This window comes from Panulirus ornatus, chromosome 40, assembly GCF_036320965.1.
Source record: "Panulirus ornatus isolate Po-2019 chromosome 40, ASM3632096v1, whole genome shotgun sequence".
Classification (NCBI taxonomy): Eukaryota; Metazoa; Arthropoda; class Malacostraca; order Decapoda; family Palinuridae; genus Panulirus; species Panulirus ornatus.
Window position 1 is genome coordinate 9899849 of NC_092263.1, and position 17500 is coordinate 9917348.

Below are 17500 nucleotides of genomic sequence, written 5' to 3' on the forward strand. Positions count from 1 at the left end.
CGTCGAGGTCAGACAGAGAGGTCGTAAGGTCGTACTGCAGAGCCATGAGGACGACCTTACCGAGACTTTACCATCGTGTGACATGTGCCCTTCTTTGCCGGCAGGTGAGTGCGTGGTAAACAAACGGAACAGCTGATCCTGGCCTCGCCGGGACCCCCCCCCCCCTTCTCCTCTACGGTGTTGCCGTCTCTCGTGGCCGTCCAGTGTTGCCGCTACATGAAGCGCCCTCTCCCCCCCCTCCTCAACCCCCCCCCCTCCTCATACAATGGTAAGACACACTTGCTCTTCTGAAATCAGAGGGGAAGGGAGAGGGGGGAAGGGGGGGTTTAAGGGGTGTGGAAGGGGGGAAGGGGCGGTTTAAGGGGTGTGGAAGGGGGGGAAGGGGTGGTTTAAGGGGTGTGGAAGGGGGGGAAGGCGGGGTTTAAGGGGTGTGGAAGGGGGGAAGGGGCGGCTTTAAGGGGTGTGGAAGGGGGGAAGGGGGGGTTTAAGGGGTGTGGAAGGGGGGAAGGGGGGTTTAAGGGGTGTGGAAGGGGGGAATGGGGGCTTTAAGGGGTGTGGAAGGGGAAAGGGGCTTTAAAGGGTGTGGAAGGGGGGAATGGGGGCTTTAAGGGGTGTGGAAGGGGGAATGGGGGTTTAAGGGGTGTGGAAGGGGGGAATGGGGGGTTTAAGGGGTGTGGAAGGGGATGAAAGGGGATGGTGCGGTGTTGGTAGGTAGGTGGGGAAGAGAGAGGAGGGAGAGAGAGTTGAGGGAGGGGGAGGAGAGGTGTGGTCTTAAGAGGGGGGGGGGGGGATCTTGACGCGGGTACTCCGGGTTCGAACCCCGGTCACCAGTGGGTTGAGGTGACCCACTTGACCATACGCTGGTAATTAACTCGTTTATATATAAACGAATGTGACCTTTGTGGTCTTTTCCTAGCGTTACCTCGCACATATGCGGGGTGGAGGGGGTTGTCATCTCATGTGTGGCGGGAGTGGCGACGGAAATGGATGAAGGCAGCATGTATGAATAATGTACATGTGTATATACGTATATGTCTGTGTGTGTGTGTATATATATGTATACATTGAGATGTATAGGTATGTATATGTGCATGTGTGGACGTGTATGTATATACATGTGTATGTGTATGTGGGTTGGGCCATTCCTTCCGTCTGTTTCCATGCGCTACCTCGCAAACACGGGAGACAGCGACTAAGTATAATAGAATATAGATAAATATATAATAAAAAACCCAGCCATTGTAGCCACATTATGAGCGAGTTTATATAGTTTTTTGTATATTTTGTGTTTTAATATGACTGTATTATTCTTAAATACACAGCCCAGCTTCAAAATGGAAATGAAGGCGAGGGGAAACCAAGAGAATTTCCCCACCTGGTTCATGAGGCCGACGCTCAGGGGAAATTGGAATCCCCCTCGGTAAACTGGGGTCAGGAAAAAATAAAATTTACGGGGTAAAAATTTACGGGGTAAGAATGTATGGATTAAAATTTATGGGGTAAAATTTTACGGGGTAAAAAGTTTACGGGGTAAAAATTTATGGGGTAAAAATTTACGGGGGTAAAAATTTACGGGGGTAAAAATTTATGGGGGTAAAAATTTACGGGGTAAAAATTTACGGGGTAAAAATTTACGGGGGTAAAAATTTACGGGGTAAAAAATTTTTAAATCCACATTCACTCATTTACAGAAAAAAATCCTCTTTTGATTAACGTTTTAGACTATCATTATCTAATTGTTCTTGTGCATTTTTTTTTCTATTTCATATTTTTTATGTGTGAACAGCCAGACTGACCAGATATGGTTGATATAGACGAAATTACAGAGGCATTTGAATACATACCCTCATTCGGGTGGTCACTTACATACACACACACACACACACACACACACACACACACACACACATACACACACACATACATACACACACACACACACACACACACATACACACACACACACACACACACACACACAGGAACACATGGCAATGAAACACGTACACACACACAGCGTCGCCCAAACAAAACACAAGAACAATTCTAAGGTTATTTAAAATGAGCAAAATACAACCTTTACCTCACAACCTCATAACCTCATACTGCTGTCTCAAACCTGTAGCACTAATAGTAGTAGTAGTAATAGTAATAGTAGTAGTAGTTGTAGTAATAGTAATAGTAGTAGTAGTAGTAGTTGTAGTAGTAGTTATAGCAGTAATAACAGTTGATAGTGTAGTGATGATATGACATAGGTTAGATGTAGCCAGTCCGAATGGTGATACATGAATATGGGTAAAATAGTGTCTCACGCTGGGGAGGACTTTATGATCGTCACGTCAAAGGTCAGACCATCGTACATACCCAAGGGTCGTGTGCTCAAGGGTCGTATATACCGTCGTGTGTGCTCAAGGGTCGTATATACCGTCGTGTGCTCAAGGGTCGTATATACCGTCGTGTGTGCTCAAGGGTCGTATATACCGTCGTGCTCAAGGGTCGTATATACCGTCGTGTGTGCTCAAGGGTCGTATATACCGTCGTGTGTGCTCAAGGGTCGTATATACCGTCGTGTGCTCAAGGGTTCGTATATACCGTCGTGTGTGCTCAAGGGTCGTATATACCGTCGTGTTCAAGGGTCGTATATACCGTCGTGTGCTCAAGGGTCGTATATACCATCGTGTTCAAGGGCCGTATATACCGTCGTGTGTTCAAGGGCCGTATATACCGTCGTGTGTTCAAGGGTCGTATATACCGTCGTGTGTTCAAGGGTCGTACATACCGTCGTGTGTGCTCAAGGTCGTATATACCGTCGTGTCAAGGTCGTATATACCGTCGTGTGCTCAAGGTCGTATTTTCCCTCGTGTGTGCTCAAGGGTCGTATATACCGTCGTGTTCAAGGGTCGTATATACCGTCGTGTGTGCTCAAGGGTCGTATATACCGTCGTGCTCAAGGGTCGTATATACCGTCGTGTGCTCAAGGGTCGTATATACCGTCGTGTGCTCAAGGGTCGTATATACCGTCGTGTTCAAGGGCTGTATATACCGTCGTGTGTTCAAGGGTCGTATATACCATCGTGCTCAAGGGTCGTATATACCGTCGTGTGCTCAAGGGTCGTATATACCGTCGTGTGCTCAAGGGTCGTATATACCGTCGTGTTCAAGGGCTGTATATACCGTCGTGTGTTCAAGGGTCGTATATACCATCGTGCTCAAGGGTCGTACAAGCTAAGTGCTCCATTTAGCCTACTTCCTAAAGTCGCAGCAAAATACACTAACTGTACTGGATGTGTCGGCCGCCGGCTTCGCCCCTGGAATGAACAAGAAAAAAAATGTCGCCTCAAATGCAAAACTGCGCCTTAAATTGTCATTACCAGCCACCACTCCATACTTCAGCCCGGCGGTGTCGTGCGCCTGCGCGCGCCTTGCCCATAAATAAAGAAACGTGCAACTATTATCAGAAGAAAAGAGGCTTTTCCCCTCGTACACCAGCGGGGCGGGTCGGCCGGCCGCCATGTTTGACGCCGGTTCACATCCAGCCAGCGCCTGGGGCTGAGGGAGGAGGACTCGAACACTTCCAGGAAATTAACCAGTCTCGAAGACGCACACAACTTACGTCACACACACCTAACCAGATGGAAAGTCTATTTAACCTGCAATATTTACAGACATCTCTCGAAACGACAACTACCTTCATTTAACGGAGTTTCTAACTACCGTGGATGTCTGCGTGGGGAGGGAGAGAGAGAGAGAGAGAGAAGAGAGAGAGAGAGAGAGAGAGAGAGAGAGAGAAGAGAGAGAGAGCCATATGTATGTACACGACTCACACATGGCACCACGAAGTCATGTAAGGGAGAGAGAGAGAGAGAGAGAGAGAGAGAGAGAGAGAGAGAGAGAGAGAGAGCCATATGTATGTACATGACTCACACATGGCACCACGAAGTCATGTAAGGGAGAGAAAAGAGAGAGAAGAGAGAGAGAGAGAGAGAGAGAGAGAGAGAGAGAGAGAGAGAGAGAGAGAGAGAGAGAGAGAGAGAGCCATATGTATGTACATGACTCACACATGGCACCACGAAGTCATGTAAGGGAGGGAGAGAGAGAGAGAGAGAGAGAGAGAGAGAGAGAGAGAGAGAGAGAGAGAGTGTATGAACAAGTGAGGGTATCAGAGGGTGTGTGAGAGTGAGTGTGTGTCAAGGCTACGGTGTGTGTGTGTGTGTGTGTGTGTGTGTGTGTGTGGTTCAGCTATGGCCATTATTATATATGTATTAGGGGGAGCGAGTCATGCACTGGTGTGGCCCCGTCACTTAACCTTGAATATATATATATATATATATATATATATATATATATGACAATCACATGTTTATCCAATGGCGTCGTCGCTTCGTGTCTTCGATGTATATCAACTGACTGTTATATTTCTCTCTTGTGTCTCCCCTGATGATGATGATGTGATTATGACACGAAAGTGCACTTGGCAACTTATCCTGTTTCATTTTCCCCCGTGGACTCTTATGAATACTCCTATGTATATATGCACACACACACACACACACACACACAAGCCTCTGACCCATCTATCAACCAGTGACGAAGGGAGGATGAACACTTCGGGGTGACTGTGGGCTAACTACCACAACCCATGCTTCTACGACCCCGACCCCCCCACCCCCCGACTGACCACCACACCACGGGGGCCCGCGACTAAGCACGGGTAAATGTAAACTCCAAAAAAATAAAAAAAGGCCACATTTGGCAACATTGGACAACAGGGATAGGGAAAGTACACAACACAGCCTGGATGAAACAGGAGTGAACACGGGAGATCAGGGAACTTAAGGGGGCGTGTGGGCCAGATGGGGCGCGTGTGTGTCGGGAGGCGTGGTAAGTCAGCCAAGGTCAGGGAGGGGGGCGGGAGGGCCGCCTCACGCTACGGGATTTCCGACCCGACCGTCCACAGAGACGACACGCCCGGCTTAACACTGTCATGCACCGTGAACGTCAACAGACTATGGCGTGTTCAGGAGCGAAGGAGATCAATAACTGGGCGTCGCTTATTGACGACTGGGAGAAGTAATTAATAGGACTCACTACTGCCGTTTCCCGTGTGAGAGAGGTAGCGTCAGGCAACAGAGGAGAGGAGAGGCCACATTCGTTCGTTCACACTCAAGTCTCTAGCTGTCATGTAATCATGCACCGAAACCACAGCTCCCTTTCCACATCCAGGCCCCACAGAACTTTCCATGGTTTACCCCAGACGTTTCACATGCCCTGGTTCAATCCACTGACACCAGCACGTCGACCCCGGTATACCACATCGTTCCAATTCACTCTATCCCGTGCACGCCTCTCACTCTCCTGCATATTCAGGCTCCGATCGCTCTAAGCATCCTCCACGACCCACACACACACACACACATACACACACATACATACACACAGAGACACAGACTCAGACACAGACACACACACACACACACTAATGAACGACCAAATAAACTATTGAGAAAAAACCAGGGAGGCAGAAGAGGTCAGGTTACCATCAATTTTATCATCATCATCATTATCATATCATCATTACATCATCATTATGTCGTCATCATCATCCACTCACACGTGTAGGGGGGGGTGTGTACCATCATCCCGGTATGAACCAAGACGGGCCAATCATGAGGGCGGGATCGATGGCCAGGGGGGGGGGGGGGGGGATCCGTTATAGTGACAACCACCCCCCCACACACACCCCCCCTCCCCCAGGCCTGACGTCATTGGTCACGTGACCTCATCTCAACAACGAACGACCGATGGGTCGTTAACGGGGGTTTAGGTGGGGAGGAGGGAGGAGAGGGGGGGGGTGTTTTGAGACAAGAGATCTGGTAATTACAGAGGTCATCAGCGGGGGCGTTTACACACACACACACACACACACACACAGTAGAGGCGAGGCGAGGCGCGGGTCACATCCAACGCAGGTGTATTACCTTCCCCGAGAGCCAGCCTGACCCAACTAGTAATAATGTGTCGTGTATGATCGGTAATATGTAACGCAAGCATGATGTATGTATGTATGGATGTATGTATCATGTATGTATGTATGTATGTATGTATGTATGTATGGATGTATGTATGTATGTATGTATGTATGTATGTAGGTATGTATGTATGTATGGATGGATGGATGGATGGATGTATGTATGTATGTATGTATGTATGTATGTATGTATGTATGGATGGATGGAAGGATGTATGTATGTATGTATGTAGGTATGTATGTAGGTATGCGTGTATGTATGTATGTATGTAGGTTCTATACATACATGTAGCGTGGACTGATAATAATAATAAAATAATAATAATAATAATAATAATAATAATAATAATATTAATAATAATAATAATAATAATAAGAAGAAGAAGAAGAAGAAGAAGAAAGATATACTTTATTCATTATACTCAATCGCTGTTTCCCACGTGAGCGAGGTAGCGCCAGGAAACAGACGAAGAACGGCCCATCCACTCACATACACATATATATATTTATAAACGCCCATACATACACGTACACACATATATCCACATATACATACACATGCACGGGCATATACATATATAGACATGTCCATATTCATACTTCCCTGCCTTCATCCATTCATGGCGTTACCCCCGCCCCACACGAAACAGCATTGCTACCCCCTGCTTCAGCGAGGTTATAATATATATATATATATATATATATATATATATATATATATATATATAAAATTTTTTTTTTTTTTTACATACTATTCGCTATTTCCCCCGCGATAGCGAGGTAGCGTAAAACAGAGGACTGGCCTTTGAGGGAAATATCCTCACCTGGACCTCTCCTCTGTTCCTTCTTTTGGAAAAAAAAAAAAAACGAGAGGGGAGGATTTCCACGCCCCCCGCTCCCTTCCCTTTTAGTCGCCTTCTACGACACGCAGGAATACGTGGGAAGTATTCTTTCTCCCCTATCCCCACCCAGGGATAATATATATATATATATATATATATATATATTATATATATATATATTATATATATATAGCTCATTCTAATATGAGTTATGATCAATATTCCTCCCATGTTCTATTCATTGTAGTTCTTGATCACAACCTCACTGTATTTCTACAACCTCACACAACCATCGTAAACACGGTTACAATCTAGAATGTTCTACCATTATGTTCGGACGACATCTTCTCCCTACCATTAACATCATCATTAACAACATCATTAACAACATCATTAACAACATCATTAACATCATTAACATCATTAACAACATCATTAACATCATCATTAACATCATTAACAACATCATTAACATCACTAACATCATTAACATCATCATTAACATCATTAACAACATCATTAACAACATCACTAACAACATCATTAACAACATCATTAACATCATTAACAACATTAACAACATCATTAACAACATCATTAACATCATTAACAACATCATTAACATCACTAACAACATCATTAACATCATCATTACATCATCATTAACATCAACATCATTAACATCATCATTAACAACATCATCTAACAACCTCATTAAGAATAACTCGAGGTAGTTACGGTTATTTTCGTCATGAAAGCGTGTGAACCTGTGACAGTCAGTGGACAGGGTGTCAATAAATAGTAAATTTAAGGTTGAGAGAGAGAGAGAGAGAGAGAGAGAGAGAGAGAGAGAGAGAGAGAGCTGCTAATTTAGCCCCCCCCCCACGTTCAACGAGTGTCGTCACACACACACACACACACACACACACGCACACACTAAGGTAATTAAGTCATTAATTAACGCGACGCAGAGAGAGAGAGAAGAGAGAGAGAGAGAGAGAGAGAGAGAGAGAGAGAGAGAGAGAGAGAGAGTTGTGAGGGACGTCTTTAACACACTATTCTAGCCCACGTTGCCTGGCTGACGAGCGGGGTAAATGGGGGAAAATAAAAATAAAATAGGTCTTTAGGTCTATATAGGACTCAAGTGTGTGTGTGTGTGGTGTGTGTGTAGATGGGCCATTCTTCGTATGTTTCCTGGCGCTACCTCGTTGACGTGGGAAACAACGACAAAGTACAATTACACACACACACAACACACACAACATATATAATATAAATATAATAATATATATATATATATATATATATATATAATTATATATATATATATATATATATAATTATCCCTGGGGATAGGGGAGAAAGAATACTTCCCATGTATTCCCTCGTGTCGTAGAAGGCGACTAAAAGGGGAGGGAGCGGGTGGCTGGAAAATCCTCCCCTCTCTTTTTTTTTTTTTTTTTTAATTTCCAAAAAGAAGGGAAACAGAGAAGGGGCCCAGGTGAGGATTTTCCCTCTAAGCCAGTCCTCTGTTCTTATCGCTACCTCGCAAACGGGGAAATGGCGAATCGTAATGAAAAAAAAAAGAAAAATATATATATATATATATATATATATATATATATATATATATATATATATATATATATTGGAAAGGATCACAATTTGCACGTGATCAAGTATATTCCTATGAGTCCACTTGAGGGAAAATGAAACACGATAAGTTGCCAAGTGCACTTTCGTGTCATAATCACATCATCACCAGGGGAGACACAAGAATAAGAAGACGTAGTCGCCGAAGCCAGATAGATAATAGAACATTATCCCACTATATCTATCGGAAATAGATAATAGAATAATATCCCACAATATCTATCGGGAATAGATAATAGAATAAGGCAAAGATGTCGTCTGTGTGGGTTCACCCCCCCTCCCCCCCCAGGGTGGGATCTATGGTAGGGGGGTGAGGGGGGAGGGGGGTAGTCTGTACACACACACGTTGCCACATCTTTCCATTATTTTTTTTCTTTCCTGTCCACGAAGGACTTAACTCCCTCAAAACTGTAGCCAGGACGACCTCTCGGGTCGTGCAGTCGTACCTCCTCACCATACTTGCCTCCTGGGGAGACCCTCCTCCAATCCCACATCTTGAGAGAGAAAAAAAAAGAAAAAAGAAAATAAATTTCGAAAAATGTCATCAAATCTCGAGATGTCAACAAGATCCCCCTCCGGCGGCCATGTTGGTTTCCAGCGTCACCCGTTGCCATGGTGATGCTGACGTCAGAGCCTAAAGGCCTTTACCGTACTTGGCCATTTAGAGAAAATGGCGCGAGGGGAAACAAAAAAAAAAGACTAAAATAAATGACTTTAATCACGGGGTGGAATTTAGCGCAATATATGTCTGCTAATATCACACTGTCGGCGCTCATTGCTATAAATAATATAGTATAAATTAGGACAATACTATATATATTTATCACACTTAGTCGCTGTCTCCCGCGTTAGCGAGGTAGCGCAAGAATGGCCCAACCCACCCACAATCGCATGTTTACCCAAATGGCGTCCTAGCTTCGTCTCTTCGATATATATCAACTGACTGTTATATTTCTCTCTTGTGTCTCCCCTGATGATGATGTGATTATGACACGAAAGTGCACTTGGCACAGTCAGTATATCAACTGACTGTTATATTTCTCTCTTGTGTCTCCCCTGATGATGATGTGATTATGACACGAAAGTGCACTTGGCACAGTCAGTATATCAACTGACTGTTATATTTCTCTCTTGTGTTTCCCCTGATAATGATGTGATTATGACACGAAAGTGCACTTGGTAACTTGTGTTTCATTTTCCCCCCGTGGACTCATAGGAATATCTTGATCACGCGCAAAATTGTGATCCTTTCCAATATATATATATTATATTTATATATATATATTTATATATATATATATATATATCCCTGGGGATATGGGATTAAGAATACATCCCACGTATTCCCTGCGTGTCGTAGAAGGCGGACTAAAAGGGGAGGGAGCGGGGGGCTGGAAAATCCTCTCTCTCTCTCTTTTTTTTTTTTTAATTTTCCAAAAAAGGAACAGGGGGGGGCACGGTGAGGATATTCCAAAAAAGGCCCAGTCCTCTGTTCTTAACGCTACCTCGCTAACGCGGGAAATGGCGAATAGTATGAAAAAAACATATTAATTATACTGTAATTTTTTTCCCATCATGATGTGGGACAGTCTATTGATACCGTATATCTATTAGTGTATAAAAATCATATGATCTGGGGAGAATATTGACCAACTGCTGAGTTCACTCTGTCTGTGTCAGCTTGGACAGACGCCAGGGTTCGAAACCCGCTCCCACCTCGCTCATGGTCTGGGCGCTTCCACGTCTGAGAAGACACACAACACACACACACACACCTTTCGTCACTACCACTCCTAGCACGAGAGAGAGAGAGAGAGAGAGAGAGAGAGAGAGAGAGAGAGAGAGAGAGAGAGAGAGAGAGAGAGAGAGAGAGAGAGAATATATATGGACTCCCACTCTGTCATAATCCTTAGGGGCGTCTCACTTCTCACCTCTCTCTCTCTCTCTCTCTCTCTCTCTCTCTCTCTCTCTCTCTCTCTCTCTCTACAGGCACTCCACCAATAGGAGCAGCCGCCGAAGTAGTCAACCCGCAATTAAAAGCCCTTGACCTCCAACGATTACATAACCCATATCTAACATGCCAAGTCCAATATCTTGATGACATAACCCATATCTAGCATGCAAAGTCCAATGTCCTGATTACACAACCCATATCTAGAATGCCAAGACCAATGTCTTGATTACATAACCCATATCTAACATACCAAATCCAATATCTTGATTACAAAACCCATATCTAACATGCCAAGTCCAATATCATGATTACATAACCCATATCTTGCATCCCAAGTCCACTATATTGATCACTTAACCCATATTTAACACGCCAGGTCCAATATCTTGATTACATAACCCATATCTAGCATCCCAAGTCCAATATATTGATTACACAACCCATATCTACCATGCCAGGTCCAATATCTTATCTTTAGCAGCCCAATAAGGGCCTGGAGGATCATCAAAACCAGGTGCAAGAACTAAAAACAGAACTTTAGCTCTCATGTTCTTAGTTCTATAGCTCTCTCTCTCTCTCTCTCTCTCTCTCTCTCTCTCTCTCTCTCTCTCTCTCTCTCTCTCTCTCTCTCTCTCTCTCTTTTTTAATTTACCAAAAGAAGGAACAGAGAAGGGGGCCAGGTGAGGATATTCCCTCAGAGGCCCAGTCCTCTGTTCTTAACGCTACCTTGCTAATGCGGGAAATGGCGAATAGTTTGAAAGAATATATATATTATATTTTATATATATATTATATATATATATATATATATATATTCTTTTCATACTATTCTCCATTTCCCACGTTTTGGTTTTCAAACAAATTCAGATCATGGTTGGTTTACATCTCCAGGTGGTTTACATCCCTGTTCTTAAGAGGGGCTGACAAGTTGTTTACACCCCCAGAGGCAGTACTTGTTACGGAAGCAGACTAGGTGTTGTTTACATCTCCAGCCGCTGAGGTAGACCAGGTGTTGTAGCATTCTCACCAGATGGCATGGGGTAAACAATGCGCTAACCACCGTAACGAGCAGTTATGGAGGTAAACAAGGTCGTTTAAATCCTCAGCAGGTGTCAGGAGGAGGCAGAGCTGATTGTTTACATCTCGTTGTTACAGAGGTAGTTGAGGTGTTGTTTACGTCCCCAGCAGTTACTTAGGACGTATACCGTGTTGTTTACATCACTTGTTAAGGTGAAGTAGGTGCTGACCAGGTGTTGTTTACATCCTCACCTTCTGGTACGGTCACCGGTAATCGCGCCTGTTTACACCACCCATCCCCCACACCTGTTTACACCTCCACCCATCCCCCCAAAATCGATCCCACATCGGATCTCAGTTTACAGCAAAACACACCATCATCCCCACCTATAAACACATTGTTTGCACCACCACCTGTACACAAACCAATCATCCCCTCCCCTCGAGTTGTTTGCCCCCAGCTGGTCGCGCCAGAGCTGTCTGCTGAGCTGGTCCGCCGTTGCCATGGCGACGGAGGGCCAGGATGTTTACATCCCGACCCGTCGTCATGGCAACGCGACGCCCACCGCCCAGCTGATCCCGCCGTCAGCTGATCCACACACACAACACAGTTACCTAGACTCGTGTTTACCATCTCAGTTATTAACTCTAAACTCTATTACCACGAGAACTATCATTGAATCTTCTATTATCAAATACGCAGAGAATTATAATCTTAATATTAGTGATGGTCTGTACAAATTAGATAACTTTATTGTTGATAAAATGTGTAAAATGATAAGTTTATGATACGCTCGTTGTCTGTGTTGGACAATCGCATATGTTTACCCAAATGGCGTCGTAGCTTCGTGTCTTCGATGTATATCAACTGACTGTTATATTTCTCTCTTGTGTCTCCCCTGATGATGATGATGTGATTATGACACGAAAGTGCACTTGGCAACTTATCTTGTTTCATTTTCCCCCGTGGACTCATAGGAATATATGCATGGGTATATATGTATGTGTCTGTGTGTGTATATATATGTGTACATTGAGTTGTATAGGTATGTATATTTGCGTGTGTGGACGTGTATGTATATACATGTGTATGGGGGTGGGTTGGGCCATTTCTTTCGTGTTTCCTTGCGCTACCTCGCAAACGCGGGAGACACCGACAAAGCAAAATTAATAATAAAATATATATATATATATATATATATATATATATATATATATATTTATATATATATATATATTATCCCTGGGTGGGGATAGGGGAGAAAGAATACTTCCCACGTATTCCCTGCGTGTCGTAGAAGGCGACTCAAAGGGGAGGGAGCGGGGGGGTTCGGGCTGGAAATCCTCCCCTCCTGTATTACTTTCCATGTGAAGGAACAGAGAAGGGGGCCAAGTGAGGATATCTTTTTTTTTCCCTCTGAGGCTCAGTCCTCTGTTGTTGACGCTACCTCGCCCGCGCGGGAAAAGGCGACCGTGTGTGTATGCATGTATGGAGAGAGAGAGGAGAGAGAGAGAGAGAGAGAGAGAGAGAGAGAGAGAGAGGAGAGAGAGAGAGAACAACGTAAAGTTGAGTATATAACGCACAATTCATTTCGTATTCAACCTTCATAGATTCGCTAAGGTTAAACCTCACCCACCAAAGACGTTTCGATCAATAATTAATAAAAATATAAAACCATTAAACCAGAGGCTTCGATCAATAATTAATAATAAAAAATAAAACCATTAAACCAGAGGTTTCGATCAATAATTAATGAAAAAATAAAACCATTAAACCAGAGGCTTCGATCAATAATTAATAATAAAAAATAAAACCATTAAACCAGAGGTTTCGATCAATAATGAATGAAAAAATAAAACCATTAAACCAGAGGCTTCGATCAATAATTAAATAAAAAATAAAACCATTAAACCAGGGTTTCGATCAATAATTAATGAAAAAATAATAAACCATTAAACCAGAGGCTTCGATCAATAATTAATAATGAAAATGAATAAAACCAGTAAACCAGAGAGGTCATTCACTCACGTAACAAATAAATAAATCAATCAATAAATAAATAAATAAATTATCCAGTTACAAGACATTGCATAGAGTAACAAGTCCTGATGTAAACTGGGTCAGGAAGCAAGGGGTCAACTGGGGTCACGCTAATTACCGGTCATCATGTCAACCACCAGCAGCTGCTGGTGACGTCACCGGTGATCATGTCAAGTACATGGTGATGTCATCGGTCATGATGTCAAGTAGCAGCTGGTGACGTCACCGGTGATCATGTTAAGCAGCAGCTGGTGACGTCACCGGTCATCATGTCAAGTAGCAGCTGGTGACGTCACCGGTGATGATGTCAAGTAGCAGCTGGTGACGTCACCGGCGATGACGTCACGAGGCAGGAGGTGGTGATGCTGACGGGCGGTGTTGCCATGAAGGCAGGAGCTGGTGACGTCAATGGCGGCGATGTCTGGAAGGAGCGGGTGTGACGTCAACGGTCGAAACCGCCAGTCATCATCACATCTTCTCTCTCTCTCTCTCTCTCTCTCTCTCTCTCTCTCTCTCTCTATTACTCTCTCTCTCTCTATTACTCTCTCTCTCTCTCTCTATTACTCTCTCTCTCTCTCTATTACTCTCTCTCTCTCTATTACTCTCTCTCTCTCTATTACTCTCTCTCTCTCTCTCTATTACTCTCTCTCTCTCTCTCTCTCTCTCTCTCTCTCTCTCTCTCTCTCTATTACTCTCTCTCTCTATTACTCTCTCTCTCTCTCTCTATTACTCTCTCTCTCTCTATTACTCTCTCTCTCTCTATTACTCTCTCTCTCTCTCTCTCTATTACTCTCTCTCTCTCTCTCTATTACTCTCTCTCTCTCTCTATTACTCTCTCTCTCTCTCTCTCTCTCTCTCTATTACTCTCTCTCTCTTCTCTCTATTACTCTCTCTCTCTCTCTCTATTACTCTCTCTCTCTCTCTCTTCTCTCTCTCTCTGTTCTCTCTCTCTCTATTACTCTCTCTCTATTACTCTCTCTCTCTCTCTCTACTCTCTCTCTCTCTCTACTCTCTCTCTCTCTCTCTCTTATTACTTCTTCTCTCTCTCTCTCTCTATTACTTCTCTCTACTCTCTCTCTATTACTCTCTCTCTCTCTCTCTCTCTCTCTCTCTCTCTCTCTCTCTATACTCTCTCTCTCTCTCTCTCTCTCTCTCTCTCTATTACTCTCTCTCTCTCTCTCTCTCTCTCTCTCTTCTCTCTCTCTCTTTCTCTGTCTCTCTCTCTCTCTCTCTGCCTCTCTCTCTCTCTCTCTCTCTCTCTCTGCCTCTCTCTTTCTCTCATCTTACATTCCTCCCCTGATGTACGGGGTTGAGAACACTGCAGTGTGTGTCTGGGGGGCTGGCATCTCCTCCCCTGATGTACGGGGTTGAGAACACTGCAGTGGGTGGAGGCGGGGAGGGTGGTGAGTGGTAGTAAGAGCAGGTGTGAGGCCAGTGGTGGTCAGTATGCTGGCCAGAACAGCCGGGCTGTGCACGGTGACGGTCATGTATAAACACGGAGGCCGCCACACACCCACACCCTCCCTTCCCACGGTCGCCTGTCACACTGGAAAGGGATCTAGAACACGTGAGCATCGAGAGTATAAGGCATTGCCTGCTACAGATGGGATCTAGAACACGTGAGCATCGAGAGTATAAGGCATTGCCTGCTACAGATGGGATCTAGAACACGTGAGCATCGAGAGTATAAGGCATTGCCTGCTATAGATGGGATCCAGAACAAGTGAGCATCGAGAGTATAAGGCATTGCCTGCTACAGATGGGATCCAGAACAAGTGAGCATCGAGAGTATAAGGGATTGGTTTGCTATAAAGATTTGCGACCTGATCCTCCGGTCCGTTTTTTACGAGTGGTCGGATCATCGTCCTTATGGAGTCGTTACGTCAAGCTCAAGGGTCGTACCGTCGTGTTGAAGGGTCGTACATAATGATAATAAATTTTTTTTTTTTTTTGCTTTGTCGCTGTCTCCCGCGTTTGCGAGGTAGCGCAAGGAAACAGACGAAAGAAATGGCCCAACCCCCCCCATACACATGTATTATTACATACGTCCACACACGCAAATATACATACCTACACAGCTTTCCATGGTTTACCCCGGACGCTTCACATGCCTTGATTCACTCCACTGACAGCACGTCAACCCCGGTATACCACATCGCTCCAATTCACTCTATTCCTTGCCCTCCTTTCACCCTCCTGCATGTTCAGGCCCCGATCACACAAAAAATCTTTTTACTCCATCTTTCCACCTCCAATTTGGTCTCCCTCTTCTCCTCGTTCCCTCCACCTCCGACACATATATCCACTTGGTCAATCTTTCCTCACTCATTCTCTCCATGTGCCCAAACCATTTCAAAACACCCTCTTCTGCTCTCTCAACCACGCTCTTTTTATTTCCACACATCTCTCTTACCCTTACGTTACTTACTCGATCAAACCACCTCACACCACACATTGTCCTCAAACATCTCATTTCCAGCACATCCATCCTCCTGCGCACAACTCTATCCATAGCCCACGCCTCGCAACCATACAACATTGTTGGAACCACTATTCCTTCAACATACCCATTTTTGCTTTCCGAGATAATGTTCTCGACTTCCACACATTCTTCAAGGCTCCCAGAATTTTCGCCCCCTCCCCCACCCTATGATCCACTTCCGCTTCCATGGTTCCATCCGCTGCCAGATCCACTCCCAGATATCTAAAACACTTCACTTCCTCCAGTTTTTCTCCATTCAAACTCACCTCCCAATTGACTTGACTCTCAACCTACTGTGCTAATAACCTTGCTCTTATTCACATTTACTCTTAACTTTCTTCTTTCACACACTTTACCAAACTCAGTCACCAGCTTCTGCAGTTTCTCACATGAATCCGCCACCAGTGCTGTATCATCAGCGAACAACAACTGACTCACTTCCCAAGCTCTCTCATCCCCAACAGACTTCATACTTGCCCCTCTTTCCAAACTCTTGCATTCACCTCCCTAACAACCCCATCCATAAACAAATTAAACAACCATGGAGACATCACACACCCTGCCGCAAACCTACATTCACTGAGAACCAATCACTTTCCTCTCTTCCTACACGTACACATGCCTTACATCCTCGATAAAAACTTTTCACTGCTTCCAACAACTTTCCTCCCACACCATATATTCTTAATACCTTCCACAGAGCATCTCTATCAACTCTATCATATGCCTTCTCCAGATCCATAAATGCTACATACAAATCCATTTGCTTTTCTAAGTATTTCTCACATACATTCTTCAAAGCAAACACCTGATCCACACATCCTCTACCACTTCTGAAACCACACTGCTCTTCCCCAATCTGATGCTCTGTACATGCCTTCACCCTCTCAATCAATACCCTCCCATATAATTTACCAGGAATACTCAACAAACTTATACCTCTGTAATTTGAGCACTCACTCTTATCCCCTTTGCCTTTGTACAATGGCACTATGCACGCATTCCGCCAATCCTCAGGCACCTCACCATGAGTCATACATACATTTACACATTGGTTGCACAGTGCACTATGATGGTCACACGTCGCTGGCTGCCCCAGACATATGGCAGACATGTTGACTTGGAAAATTCAAAAATTGTTTGAAAAAAATATATTCTTAGTCTCGCAATGTTTTTTTTTTCTTTTTTTTTAATAATATATAAATTGAGGTGTATAAGTTACCTTCTGTTAGAGATATGGTTGTAAATAATTGTGGAAGATACTAATTATTTATATTTTTTAACTGAATGAGACATCCAATCACACACACACACACACCACACACACACGAACGCACCCACACCCATACATACACACAGACATACAGACATACACACACACAAACAGACACAGACAGACACACACACAGACACACACACACACACAGAAGTTGTGAAAGTGTGGCCAGGCCAGGCGTGTGTGTGTGTGTGTGTGTGTCTGTGT